This window comes from Poecile atricapillus, chromosome 12, assembly GCF_030490865.1.
Source record: "Poecile atricapillus isolate bPoeAtr1 chromosome 12, bPoeAtr1.hap1, whole genome shotgun sequence".
Lineage (NCBI taxonomy): Eukaryota > Metazoa > Chordata > Aves > Passeriformes > Paridae > Poecile > Poecile atricapillus.
In genome coordinates this window covers 18,448,005-18,462,532 of record NC_081260.1, presented here as the reverse complement: position 1 = coordinate 18,462,532, position 14,528 = coordinate 18,448,005, and the positions used below count along the sequence as shown (strand labels likewise).

At 43.2% G+C, this 14,528-nt stretch overlaps 1 long non-coding RNA gene across 1 annotated transcript; it reads left to right on the top strand.

Annotated features, from left to right (window-relative positions):
• Window positions 1–483: 483 nt before the first annotated feature.
• Window positions 484–13,696, top strand: LOC131583641 (uncharacterized). The gene is made up of 3 exons (XR_009278553.1): window positions 484–576; window positions 4,979–7,601; window positions 10,864–13,696. It is a non-coding gene; the product is annotated as an uncharacterized LOC131583641 (long non-coding RNA).
• The last annotated feature ends 832 nt before the right edge of the window (window positions 13,697–14,528 follow it).

Here is a 14,528-nt window from a genome sequence, read left to right as displayed (position 1 = left end):
TATATATGATAAATATATAAAGATGTATATTGTAAATATGAAAATTGCTAAGAATTCTGGGATGAGTTAAATGCCAGGCAATTAATTCATATCATATTTTCTAGGTTGGTTTGGGGTCCAAAACTGCTTGTCTGAAATTTTTACCACAGGTGTAGAGAATGTCTGCATTTCCTCTGACACACTGATATCCCAACTTAATGAAAGCAGCCTTTGTAACACTTCAGTAAACAAACCAATATGTATTCAGATGAAGAATTAAATTACTTTCATGTTTGCTGAGTACCAGCTATCCTGGATAGGTTTGGACACCTCCTTACTCTTGTTACTCCTGTTTTGTGTAGAAGTGGTTCTCATTTTGCTTATTGTAGCTAATAGTAATTTAACAGGAAATTGTTGGTGGCATTTGAAAATGGATTTTTTTTCTTTAGGTCTCTTACTGTAACTTTTCCCCTATGAAACACCAGGAAAAACATCATTTCTCTTTTAGTGTCTCGAGGAATCTGTCTGGGTGTGGGACACACTGTTTGGCAGTCACAGGCGTGGATCCAGCACAAGGGCAGCAGTTTATTCCTCCAGGTGATTATTCCCAGTTTGTGCCATTAAATGCACTAATTGTTGGCACACTAATTAGAGCAGTGACAGCTGCACACTGTGTCCCTGCTGCTGTGGCACTGCCACGCTGTCTGGCTGGGCTGTTAAAGCCTCACTGCAGGTGTTTGTTTCGGGCTGTTTCAATCCTCAGATCCCCAAAGGAGGTGCTCAGGTCCTCTCCAAGGAGTTCATCATCTTCTGTCCCAGTCTCAGGGGGCTGGGTGGCACCTTCTGGGCAGGCAGGCAGGCTGGTGGAGCTCCTCAGTGCCTGCCCAGCAGCGATTGTCCTCTGCAAACCCACCAGGAGCAGCCTGATGATGTGCAATAAAGAGCAGAGAACTCGCTTTTCAAGCTGCATATGCTGTTTAATTTCCCCCATAAGCAGATCCACGTGAATGTACTTTCACGCAGCTGCTTGGATTAAAACCCAAAGTGTATTTTAATATCTCTGTTCCCGGAGCTGAAGGGGTCAGTGCTGATGCACTGGGACCCAGTTAGCTCTGCAGTTAATGATGCAGAGCTTTCTGGCTTGGCTGGAAAGAGATGTTCCTGCAGGAATACAATCCCACAGCCTGGCTGCCCATAGCCAGGAGAACATTGCCACCCTTTGGCCAGAAAACAGAGGCACACAGGGAGAGACACGCATTACGCAAGCTGGGGATGCTGCAGCAAAACTATTTAAGAGTATATTCATCTGAAATGGAACTGCTCAGCAATGGGAGCCCAGTTGGGTGGAGGTTGTAGGCATCATTTGCTTTGATTTAGTGTATTTCGTGGCATGGTGATGTGTTTAGAGAGAATATATTATGCTACGTACTAATTATGTTTTCCTGAGAACTGAATTGCATATGCATTGTGAAGATAGGATGAAGGCTACCATGGTTACCATTGTGCACCCAGGAACTTATTTTATACAGTGCCAATTAATCTGAGGTAATGCTTGAGAGGGAAGAACATTGAATAAGAAATGCTAATGTCTCAGCTGAAAGATGGAAATTAGATAGAAAAGCACAGCTTTTATTGAAAATTATATGTCAGGGTCAGCATTTATAAATGAATCCACCTGTATGACTAAAACCAGCAGTTCTGTCTTACATTAAACAGCCTGTCTGTCCCTAGGCCTAATTGACACCCAGGACACTGCTGCTTTATCAAGGATATTCTCTCAACAGGAGGTTTTTATTCCCTTCTCGTGATTTTAACAGCATATTCCTGCAGTCGAGACTATAATTGGGGATTATTGCTATGTCAGAGAGAGAGTGCATTTGCATGATGCAAAGACATCCAAACCTTCTGCAGGTTGCAGCTGCTGGGGACAGATTTTGTGCCCGTGGCCAGGGGTTTCCAGCTGCTGGGGACAGATTTTGTGCCCGTGGCCAGAGGTTTCCAGCTGCTGGGGACAGATTTTGTGCCCGTGGCCAGGGGTTTCCAGCTGCTGGGGACAGATTTTGTGCCCCTGGCCAGGGGTTTCCAGCTGCTGGGGACAGATTTTGTGCCCCTGGCCAGGGGTTTCCAGCTGCTGGGGACAGATTTTGTGCCCGTGGCCAGGGGTTTCCAGCTGCTGGGGACAAATTTTGTGCCCCTGGCCAGAGGTTTCCAGCTGCTGGGGACAGATTTTGTGCCCATGGTCAGGGGTTTCCAGCTGCTGGGGACAGATTTTGTGCCCCTGGCCAGGGGTTTCCAGCTGCTGGGGACAGATTTTGTGCCCATGGTCAGGGGTTTCCAGCTGCTGGGGACAGATTTTGTGCCCCTGGCCAGGGGTTTCCAGCTGCTGGGGACAGATTTTGTGCCCCTGGCCAGGGGTTTCCAGCTGCTGGGGACAGATTTTGTGCCTGTGGCCAGGGGTTTCCAGCTGCTGGGGACAGATTTTGTGCCCCTGGCCAGGGGTTTCCAGCTGCTGGGGACAGATTTTGTGCCTGTGGCCAGGGGTTTCCAGCTGCTGGGGACTGAGCGTGGCCCAGCCCCGAGCCCTGATGTGGCTGTTCCGTCACCTCTGGCTGGGTTTTGGTGCTGAGGGGGATGCAGGGATCTGTCAGAAGCTGCTGGAAGGTTCTCCCATGTCTGACAGAGCCAGGGCTCCAGCGTGGAGCTGCTCTGGGTACGGCTCAGCCTGGCAGTGGCAGCACATCTGGGCTGATGTGGGACTGAGTTTCTGCACAGGAGAGGGGTGAGGATACAGGAGAAAGAGCCCTGCAGGGCCCAGGGTGGGGCAGAATGAAGGGCAGGAGCTGCCCCAGGCTCTGCAGCAGAGGTTCCTCTGCAGCCCCTGGAGGAGCCCAGGCTGAGCAGAGGATTCCTGAAAAGAGCTGTGTCCCCTTGGGAACCCCATGTGGAGCAGGTCTGTGGCCCTGCAGGGTTCCCACACTGCATTCAGATCAAATCCCATGGGCAGGGACCCACACTGGAGCAGTCTGTGAACAGCTGCAGCCCATGGAAAGGGCTCAGTGTTGGAGCAGTCCTTCTGATAATTAAATTTATTTTTACCGTGCTGCAAAACGTACGTGACTCTGAACATTTAATCTTTAGAAGAGATCCTTCCATTCCTTTAGATTCACCACAGTGCAAGACCAGTTGGGCTGGAGTAAACCTGGCTGATGCTCCACTGGGGCAGAGGAGGGACTCCTGGTACAGAACATTCTGCTGCCTGAGCAGCATCCCCTTCCCTGGGACTGGAGATTTTTGGGAAAAGAGCAATGGGAACAAAGAGCTGGGAGGCAGCAGCTTCAGCTCCCACAAATGTCCCAGCAGTGAATTGCTGCTCAAGGCAGCAGCTTTGATATTTTAGTGATGGAATGATTATCCTACTGGAAATTTAACTACTAGAATGCATTGGTTCCTTGTCCAAGGGTTATTCATTAAACAAAAGCCATTGGTTTATGTGACTTGTAAGGATATTATTACTATATTTCATTTAAAACTGATTTGTTGTGCATAGTAAAGCATGACAATGAAAATAAAAGTAAAGCTTTTTCAACAAAATCCTTTACTAAAAGTAAATTTTTATTCTAAGGAAACATTTATAAACCAAATATTTTGGAAAATGATTAGCTGCTGATTCACATCCCATGTCTTGAACTTTGTTCTGAACTAAAAAAGAGCTGCACAGATGTGTGACAAAGAATTGAGGGCATTTCTGACTCTCTGCTGAAGCAAGTTCACATTTAATAATCAAATTCTTGGCAGGAATATTTCTGCAGCCTGTGTCAGTGGAGCATGTACGAGCTCAGAAAGGAAGTTTATATAATTATCTCATTATCTAATTTCAATAATAAAATAATTGAGTTGCCTAAATGCCTATCAGTGGCAAACCAATGGGAACGGTGGGGCTGTGGATGTGAAGAGAAACCCAAACTCATCAGTGTGATGGAATCTGCCTGATCTCTGAGCTGCTCTCCTTCCTGGGTGAGATGTTTGCTTTCAGTGGATTTCTGTTAGAATGCTTCTAGTGAGGAATTTCACTTTCTCATTCGTCTGTGGCAGTAGAGAGGACGAGGCTGAGGCTGCTCCTGCCCAGGCAGGGTCTGCAGGAGGTTTTGGAAGGAGCAGATTTGGGATTGGGATCCAGGGGTGAGGTGGGAGAGGCTCTCAGAACATCTGGAGCTGGGGATGGGGGGACACAGAGGGAGGGTTCTGAGTGAATGAGCAGCACCAGGGCTCTGCTGGCACCAATCTGGGATCCCTGAGGAAGCCTGCAAGGGGCTGAGGCCATTCCAGCTGAAAACCTGGAGCTGAGAGCCTGGGAGGAGGTAGGGACACACAAAGAATGCCGCGTTCATTAATATTAATTTTAGGAAATTAGCTTTTAAGTTGAAATCTTAAGTAGTTGTATTGGGAATTTAAACGTCAGGAAGAAGTAGGACACACGGTATAAAAGCACCTTGCTTCATTTGCAACCCAAATGAAAACATGCAAAATGGGTTTTTTTGCCATTTATGATACTCTTAGAAATTAGGACTTGTCCTACAACCAAAAATCATTGCAAGAAGACAAAAAACACCAACTGTATGCTTGACAGTAGCTGTCACAGGATAGTGCCTGCTAAACCATACTCAAATGGATGAAATATACTGATTTTTGACCTGTTGAATAGCACATGGAATTATCCTTTTGAAGGAGGCTAACCATTGCTCCTAATGGCATTAGCTTATCCCTCCTACCTCTTCTGCTTTCCCAATTTATGAATTCCCTAATTTTTGGCAACTTTTGGTTTTGTACTTAGGCTGTATAATTTAGCACCATAAATAGCTGAGACTGGCAAGCAGTGTGTAACTGATCATGTATCCAGCAGTTTCTTTTATGTTCTGGGGTAATTGTAAACAAGAATAAAACTGATTAGTTCAGCAAACAGTCACAAAAATAGCTTTTAATTTTAGATTTTTGTCTACAGCCAATAGGAAGAAGATGGTTTGTACTGGTGAATCTCTGCTGAGGATGGAAGGAGCCAAGAACTTCCATAACTGCCCTTACAAAGGATTCCCACAGAGCTTTGTTTTGTGTGACTGTGGAAAAAGAGGTGGATTTGTGTCGCCTGCAAGCTCATCCCATCACTGCTGAGCGCTTTGTTTATCCATTCTCCAGGAAAGATGTGCTGGGCTGTCATGTTTGATTGTTAGGAGGTTTTATGAGGTCTCTGCTGCAATGATTTTAAGCTTGTTCTGTCCTGAGGCAGGAGCACCAAGGCTCTCCTGCTCTCGCTGGGGCGTGTGGAACGTGGAGCTGCCAGTGAACTGAACTCTTCAGCGTGCAAAGAACTGTCCCAGTGAGCAGAGCTGTGCTCATTCACTCCCTGCAGACAAATCACATTTGCTCTCCACAGCATTTTCTCTTGGGAGGACCAGTTACTGGCTTGTGTCACAAGCAGCCTGCCTCTCCTCAGTGATTTATTCCTCCAGGCACACTCGGATCCCTTTCACCTCTCAGGGATCCAAATTCCACTCCCTTCCACTGCAGGAGTGTGTGGGGCTGTGAGCACAGAAATTGTTCTTGAGTATCAGTTCAGGTTCATCTGGTTTTGTTTCTGGTGGGGCTGTGAGCACAGAAATTGTTCTTGAGTATCAGTTCAGGTTCATCTGGTTTTGTTTCTGGTGCAGAGCTGCAGAGTGTGGTGTGTGTGTACAAACACACACGTGCTTGCAGGGATGAAAGGCCTCAGCAGCCTCCTGTATTCATTAGCTGACCCAAATTCTGCCCAGACTTGCAGAGCCTGTCAGGATAACCAGAATAACAGTAGATAACCAGAATGGCAAAATTCCCCTTCTTCCTTTACCTGCTGCAGCTGGTTTGAGGGTAGTATATTTATATAAATATTTTATGTATAAATAATTGACAGTATTCTATTACCCTATACATTATTATGCATAGGGTAACATTTTTCTTGTTTTAAGGGTGATTAAAACAACTGAATTTGAGACAGAAAGCAAGGAATAAGAAAGAGAAAGTGATGTCAAAATTTGATTGCAAGCATATGGGTACCTCCCCACATCCCTTATGGCTGTCACTGGATTCCTCTGGTGACATTACACTTGTTTCCCTCCTGAAATTCAATCTGTGTTTTCTCATCTGAGTAAAGTTTCAGTATTTCTGCTCTCTGTTGCTTTCTGCAGGAGCCATTTAGGAGATGAGCTGTGTAAGAATGCAGTAAAAGACTGAAATGCTCTGCAAGCTGCTGTGGTGAGCAAACCTTGTTGGCTTGGCTTGGGCCAAGTGTCACTTCAGTGTCACCTGGGACTGCCAGCCCTTTTCAGGCTCCTCCCTATTGCAATACAGCTTTTCCAGGCTGGAGCAGGAGCAGGAAAAGAAATAATTCAAAAATAATCCAGAAGAACGGGGAGGTCACCCACTATGAACCCTGACTCGTGGGGTTTTAGCCTTCCTGGTTAAATATACAAAGCCAAGGGTTCTGGTGCCTTGCACAGTACATTAAACAGCTTAATCACACCGTTCTCTCTCACATTCATAAATTTAGTGTTTGTTCTCCTGAAGCAGCTGTTTTCTTCTCTTGCTCTACTTTAGCTCTTCTTCAGAATACAAATTCAAGCTCATTTCCATTTTTTTTCCAGACCTAACACTTTAAAGTTTGGTTTTTAACCCTTTAGACTAAAACTTGAGTTGTTTGAGGACCACTCTTTTATTTTTCAAATAAAATATTCCTTTGCAGTTAAATATTTCCCAGTGTTCTTGATCATCCTTTTGGAAGGAGGATCTTCTGGGACAGTGTCTGAGACAGAAGAGCTTGTTCCTCTTCTTGAATTTGACTTGATTGCTTTCATGCAGAACTAATTGCCATGTTCTCCCAGGTAAGTCCTCATTCTGGATGCACTTCAGTTTTTTGCACATCAAAGAATAAGACAGAGACTTTGGAGATGGAACTTTTAAGATGGAAATTAATAGGGGCTGTGCTTTGTCCTTCAGAAAACTTCAGAAAATTTCAGAAAACCTAAAGTAGTCTGGATTTGGCAGTTGAAAATGTTGGTAATAATGGCAGATACTGCTGACACCCCTTCCCTTCTCCCCACTTTGCTACAGGTTGAAGTCCTGTACAGAAAAGTCTGCTTCTCTTTAACATCTAAAAAAGATTGTGATTGCATCACTCAATTATTCAAAAAAACACCTAAAAGTTATAGATACAGCTTTAAATATCTCTATTTATGCAAAACTTATATAGGTGCTCACTAAAATAACCAAAATCAGCTAAAATTATCGTTCCTTGTTACACATTTACAGCACAATGGACAGAAAAACTTCCAGAAGTACCTGGAGAAAGAGCTGGCCCAGGTTTGTAGATTGAGAGTTTGATACAAAAGTCTAACTTTTATTGATGCCATCTTCTCTCTCAGTCCCTGTTCCCTCCCTGTGAGCGTGGAGAGACAACTGCAGAGCCACTCACAGCTGGTGGAGACAAAAATCCTGAATATCTAAAGTTGATCTGGAAAAAAGATATTCTAAAATCACTTCTACTGCACCACCAAGATCATCAGTCACAAACAGACCAGGATAAAAAATATTCAATGGTAGCTTAGACTGCTCAAAATCTTTTAATTGATTGTTTTTTTGTCTTGCTGTCACATTTCACAGGTGCAGTGAATGTTTTCAGGTTTAAAGAGGAAGATGTCCTGCATGGATGGGATGTATAAATTTAAATTCAGATACTTCCTAGATAATTAAACCACACAGGAGTGTAGGGACATGGAAAGTGTTAAAATACATCACCAGAATATTATTATTGATGATTATATTTGGCACCTGGTGTAGGACATAGCTATGAAGCAGGAATTACCATCTGAATGACTAAAACTCCCACGGAGAAGATGGAATGTATTTATCAGGTGGCTGCCAGTTGATAACAAAGACTGAAATAATTGTAACTCTGGGTTTGTCAGGTTGAAATAACAATTCTCTGTAAACTTTCCACATGAACAGAAGGCTGAGCTGTTGCACTGGGTGCAATCTCCTTGTTTTGACCCCTGAATTTGTGTTTTCCCATTTTTCCATCCCTGGTCCAGCTGAGGGGAAAGGGAGCCTTGAGCTGGGGGGGAGTTTGGTCATCAGCCGAGGCTGTCCCACCACACTTAGAGAAAATTCTCTGGCAAAATGCAGCCCAAAGTATTCTCTGAAGGGAATCAAGTGATAAATGCCTGAAAATGAGACCTTCCCTTCTAGAAAATGTGGATTTCTTTCTTTTTTTTTCGTTTCATTTGTTAGCTGTTTGATTTTTTAGCAAAGAACAGGTATAAATGCCACGTCCTGGAATGAATTTATGCTGGGAACTGCTTCTTTAGCTGGCAGTGAGGGAGCAGTGTTACCTCAGAGGAAAATGAGTCAGACAAAACTCATTAATTTAGAATAAGATGCATCACTTAGTGGAGGTTTATGTGCCACAGTGGTCTCCAGCAGTGAAGGGCTGTGTTGGGTGATGCAGGGAATCCTGGATTTGTGAGGATTATGCAGAAATTCCTCCTCAGCTATGAATTTCCAGTTTGATGTATTGCCAGGCTCCTGAGGAGACTCTGTTTATTTCAGTGATGCTTACAGGCACATGCAGTGCCATCCTCAGACTGTACTTGGCCAGAGGTTAAATCCCTCAGGTATTTATTTCTATTGTAATCATGGCTTGGTTCTCTTTCCTGCCACGTGAGAAAAGCACAAACCAGTCCCCAGGTTTGTCAGATAACTGTTCAAGTAAATACAAAGCAAAAAGGGCTGGCTGCTGTTGTAAACAGAATGTGAAAGGAGTGGCAGAGCTGTGGAGCTGCTCCTCTGTTATTAGACTGGCATGGAAAGAGATGGAGATTTTCACACATTTGCTCTCAAAATCCAAGTTGGTCCACTGAGAAGTTTAAAATGCTGCCATAAATACATGAGGCTTTAATTAATTATTAAATTAATAATAATTTATTAGGCCTGCATCAATAGTTCCCAAAGCTTTTTAGTTACACAGAAATATCAGGGGGAAAAAAAAAAAAGAAGCCTGTGGCTGCAAATAAAACAAAGTGTTCACAGAAATGCTGCTTGATCCGGAGTGCTGGCAGGACAGTGTGTGTGTAATCACAGATGCACAACCATGCTGATGTCTAAGGTAAAGCTCCACTGGAAAACACTTGGCCAGGTCTTTTTCCAAAATTAGTTTCCTAAGAAAGTGACAATTTCTGAAAAGGTTTTTAGAGAAGGTTAGGTTCTGATAAAGCTTCAGGAGAGAAGTTATTTCAGGTCCAGCTGATAACCTGATAATGAGAGACCCAGCAGGCTGGGTTTTATGGCATTCATTAAAGGGTGAGAGAAGGAAGATCTTAGGTCTGATTTAATGTCTATTCCTGTCTTCACCCTCAGAAAACCTCAGAAACTGAGAAAGCCAGGAGAAGAACTAAATTGTTTTTGCATAGATACCTTTCATCAAGAAACTTTTTACACGGGTGTATAGTGCCAGGAGGTGGGGGAGCGGCTTCAGACGGGCAGGGAGGAAATCTGAGCAGGTATTAGGAAAAATTCTCCCTGTGAGGATGGTGATGCCCTGGCACAGAGAGCTGTGGAGTGTTAGACAGGGCTTGGAGCACCCTGGGCTAGTGGGAGGTGACCTTGCCCATGGCAGGGACTGGAATGGGACGAGTTTGGGTCCCCCCCAGCCCAAACCTTTCTGGGATTCTGACCCCAATGAATGGTTTTACCTCATCCCCACCCCTCCCTCATTCTCTCACCACCCCAGGCACTCCTCAGCAGGTTTCTTTGCAGTGTTACCTCTCTCCCACTGAATGCACAGGGATGTAGCCAGCAAGGACGAAGATCCCTGAGCCTGGAACATCCCCAAGGGCCGGTGTCAGGCAGCAGCTCCCTCCTGCACTGACTGGAAAATCCTTCCCCTTCCATTCTGCCCAAGCAGATTTGCTCTGGATGTGCTGAAGTTCAGAACCCTCTCGAACTTTTCTTGTGGAATCAAAAGTAAAATTCTCTGCCTTTGTGTGTCACTACAAAAATGCTGTTTGAGGCTGGAGAGAGCAGAACTGTTTCATTAGGGATGCAGTCAGAGCCCAGCACCAGCACAGGCTGGCTCGTTAGAGCCATGCAGCAATGAGCTGTTCTCTCAGGCAACAGGCAAATAATACATTCAGATATAGATTTTTCTCTTATTTCATCTTCCTTAGATATCTTTATTTTCAGAAGGAATCACGTAATGTCTTTACACTGATAAAAGTCAAAGCAAAAATATTGGTAAAAGCACTCGGTGGTGTTTGAAATCTCCCAGTACAGCTTGGCAGGACTGAATTTCTGTCAGGTGTCTCTGTGTGCTTGATTTCTGCCTTTAGCAGCTGTTTCAAGTCAAAGAGGCCCTGACTTGTATAATTTAGTGCTGATTTGTAGCTGGGATACATATGTGTTCAAATAAACATGACATCCAATTCAGAGGTCATAATTACCCAGTGCTCAGCCTCCCAATTACGGAGCTGACTCTCATTTACATGCAGCACAGCTACCAGCGCTCCCTCTCTTTCTGGAGACAAGAAAGTGTCCTTAGATTTAAAAATCCTTCCTCTGATTAGCTGCTGAAGGAACAAATTAAACCAGCTTTGCACTAGAAATGCCATTCAGTGTTTGCATCACGAGGACTGGGGGTTCAGGGGGAGCACTCAGCAGGTGTCTCAGGTTATTATGAGTTAAACAGCGATAAAAACATCCATGTGGAGGCTCAGAAAAATATCCAGGAGAGAGAGAGAGAGAGAGATGTAACAGCTTGTGTTCACAAAGGTGGCAGGGAGGCTGTAATGATGTGTTTCTTTCTAGGAGAAAGGACAAATTAAGGCCACACAAAATCAGCCCCAGGAGCACAAAATATCAGTTTTTGTAGCTATTTCCAGACTTCATCAGAATCCAAAGCAGGGAAATTACTGAAGGCTATGCTGACAGAGTTGTAGAAGTTTGTGAAATTGTCATTATCAAAATAGAGGTAGATCTCCAGCCACGCTGTGGACAATTATGAATTCATAATATTTTGCATCAGTGCAAAATAGTGAATGAAGCAGAGAATTGCATTACACATTTATTGGCAATCACTGTCAAAAAGGTCTTGGACTTTCAGAGTTTTTGAAATGCTCATGGGCAATGTGACTGATGGATAGATGCAATATATTTCTTTCTAGGATGAGCTTAAAAGCTTTTTGAATCCCTTACTGCTGCTTCATTCCTCCCCTCCACCTCTCTTGCATGTCTCAAATGAAAATACCACATGAAATAAATTCAAGTGTACATTTCTAATCCATGTAACTGAACAGCTGCAATGGACTTTATGGACTTCAACTTCTATTTTTGAATACCCAGATGATGGAGACATACACTACATCAAGTCAGACTTTATAACCTTTGTCTGTCTCAAAAAACCGAGAAATCCTTTTAGAATATCAAGTGGGCTTAGGCTGCAGTGAAGTTTGGCAAGTGTTCCTGACTGCCACAGCACATTTGTAGCTAAACTGACAGTGCAGATTCTCTAAACATCCAAGCACAGCCAGGTTTATCACATTCTGCTTCTTGATGTTTGTAAATTAGTCTTGCTTCTCTCTAATAAAAATCCTTGTAGCAGAACCAAGTGTTCAGCAATTCTATGACAGGAGACACTATTATTTTGGAAGCACAGCTATTTTTCTTCAAATTAACTTGTTGACAAGAGGAAAACCATGCTGGAGTCACTCAGAATGTTTCCTGCTACATGACAAAAAAAAACCTCCTCTATCACTTGCAATTTTAACGTGCTGTGCTTTTGTGGAGGAAAGAACTTTATACACTGACATCTCAATGCCACTCACATCTTCAGATCTCAAAAATAAAATAAAAAAATAGAGGTCAGTTCATGAAAGCAATTCCAGATCTGCTGAAGGCTCAAAAATCAGTTTTTGTCCCAATATTGATCAGTCTTTGGGCTGACATCATTCTCAGTTTAACGGTTTAAATTGCTTCAAACCCATTCTTGGTGTAAGTTTCCCAGAAGATATAAATAAAGATTGCCATATGTGTTATATAAGATTTCAGCTCTATCCTGAATTAGATTAAACTCAAATCAAACTGACATTGTTGTTTTAGTTTTGAGTGCTCTGCTGGTGGTTCGATGTTTTGAAGCATTACACCTTAAAACCAGAAAAGAAGAGTGTTCAACCAGTTTATCTAGCTCCACAAAGAGAAGGAGAGTGGCAGAATTGCTATAATTTCCTTTGAATTCAAAGCCTCCAAATAATCAAAGTGTGTGGAAGTTTTCTGTGAGGGTCTGTCCAGTGCCACTGGCTGGAACCCAGCTTCAATCCAGGCAGGGGCTTTGTCCTTCCCCTCCCAGAGCCCCTCAAGCCTTCAGCCCTTCCCCAAACGTGTGCTTGGCACACAGCAAAACGCCTGTGCTTCCAGAAATCAAATAAAGAACAGAAAACAATTGAAAGAAATCAATCCCAGCCCCAAACTGAGACATTTCTGCAGTGCAGCTCAAAGCCCAGAGCCCAGCTGCAGCCCCAGAAAGCTGCACCCAGAGCAGAGGGGATGGATGGATGGTTTTTCTTTTAAGAGCAGGATTTAGATGCAGAGTTGTCCACCCTAGAGTTTTGTCCCTTTTCCATTATTTTAAGTGCAGAGTTGTTTCCCAGGATCCAGAGGAACAGCTCCTCTCAGCAGCAGCTTTTCCATGGGAGTGCAGGCAGTGGTGAGCTGATTTGCTGGCCTCCCTTCAGAGCCAAGCAGGGATTTTACATCTGTGCTTTTCTCTAAAAGCAGTTAGTGGCATGAAAAGATTTGATTTGTAAATGTCTGAGGCAATAGACTTCATCTTTATAGCGCTCAGAGAAAGGAAGTGTGAGGCACTGAATTGCACAGCTGCCTGCAGAAGAACCACTTTCTTTTCCAAGATCACCATTTATCAGGCAGATGAAACAGGAATATTTCTGTGAGCATTGTCTCAAGAGCAGTACAGAATCCATCTCCCACCTCCTCAAGCATGTGCTGTTTTAATGAGTTTCCACCTGCCAAAAGAATCTGAAGTTCTGCAGACTCCTTTGCCCTCCTGCTACACCTTTACTTCCACTTGCTAAAAACTGATTATTCAAGCATTCACTGGAAGTAGTAGGCTGAATTCACTGGATGAAGGATCACTCAATAATCACCTTCTCTTTTTATTTTTTTTATTTTTTTAAAGTAAAAATCAATAATCAGGTTGGATATAAGGAAAAATTCCTTAATTGCAAGGGTGGTCTGGCATGGGAATGAGCTGCCCAGGGAAGTGGAGGAGCCTCAAACCCTAAATAAACTGTAAATAAATGAGTGGAGCTGGTGGCACTTTGCCCCAACACCACCCCCATTAACCACCTCCCAGAGGCTGGGTTTGGAGATATTTTGGAGATATTTTGGAGATATTTTGGAGATATTTTCCTTAATGGTTCTGTCCTTCTGTGATCACCCTTTGTATTAATCAAGAACCAATATCGGCAATCACTCTTTGTTTTTAGGCTGTGGACATCTAAAGCAATTTGTGTGTGTAAATGTGTCACACCAGGGAATGTGTGGGGTGGGGTGTAAAGGCAACTCCAGCCCCAAAATGCACAAACTCACGGCAAATTTGAGATATCTGCAGGTGTAAACAATAAAAATCTGGATAAAAAATCGCTTGGAAGATGATTTCTACTTAATAAAACAGCGTGTTTGGACAGTGTGGATGTTTTTAGTAGGACACATCTCTCAGCAGCCGTGTGGGAGATGGTTTAAGGCATTAAATTCCTCTTTCCTGAGCTCTCTGCAGATGCTCCCAGTGCTCTGTGCTGCTCTCAGAGGTTCAGGCTTTGGGGTAGGTGGGAATTCTCTCTGGGAAATGGCAAAGGATTTCAATCTAAACCTCAGCCACTCTCATCTGGTATTGAAGTCACTTACAGAAAGCAACAAAGGGCATCAAATGACAGACAGAGCGGTATTAATAATTTAAAAATAATATTTCAGTGACTAAAATTGAAAAAAAAAAATGTATAAAAATTTAAACTGAGCTAGACAAAGAAGATAAGATTTCCCTCTAATAACCCCATCTTGGATATTGATTGCTATTTTTCTTACAAGAGTTTTGCCAGCTATCTCAAAGAAACTGTCCTTTGAGCATAAAACCAGTAGAGACCAATTAAATCACAGAACATCCTCCAGTAACTTACATTGGACAGGCAGAACTAAAATATTTTTAGTGCAGCTTAGGAAGTCAGAGCATTCTGAAATTTCGTACTCTGTTTGATCTCGCTACAGATAAATGGGTAGAAAGCTCAGAAGAACTGGCATTTATTTGAAAAATTGCTTTTTATATCCAGTAATAAAATATGCAAATATATAAAGTCTTTGCCTACCCCATGTTTAAGTTATCTGAACCAGTTTTCCATGTATTTCTTTAGATTTTAAGTCAATTTTAATTAAATGTCTCACATCTCACGAAATCAAGAGAGACG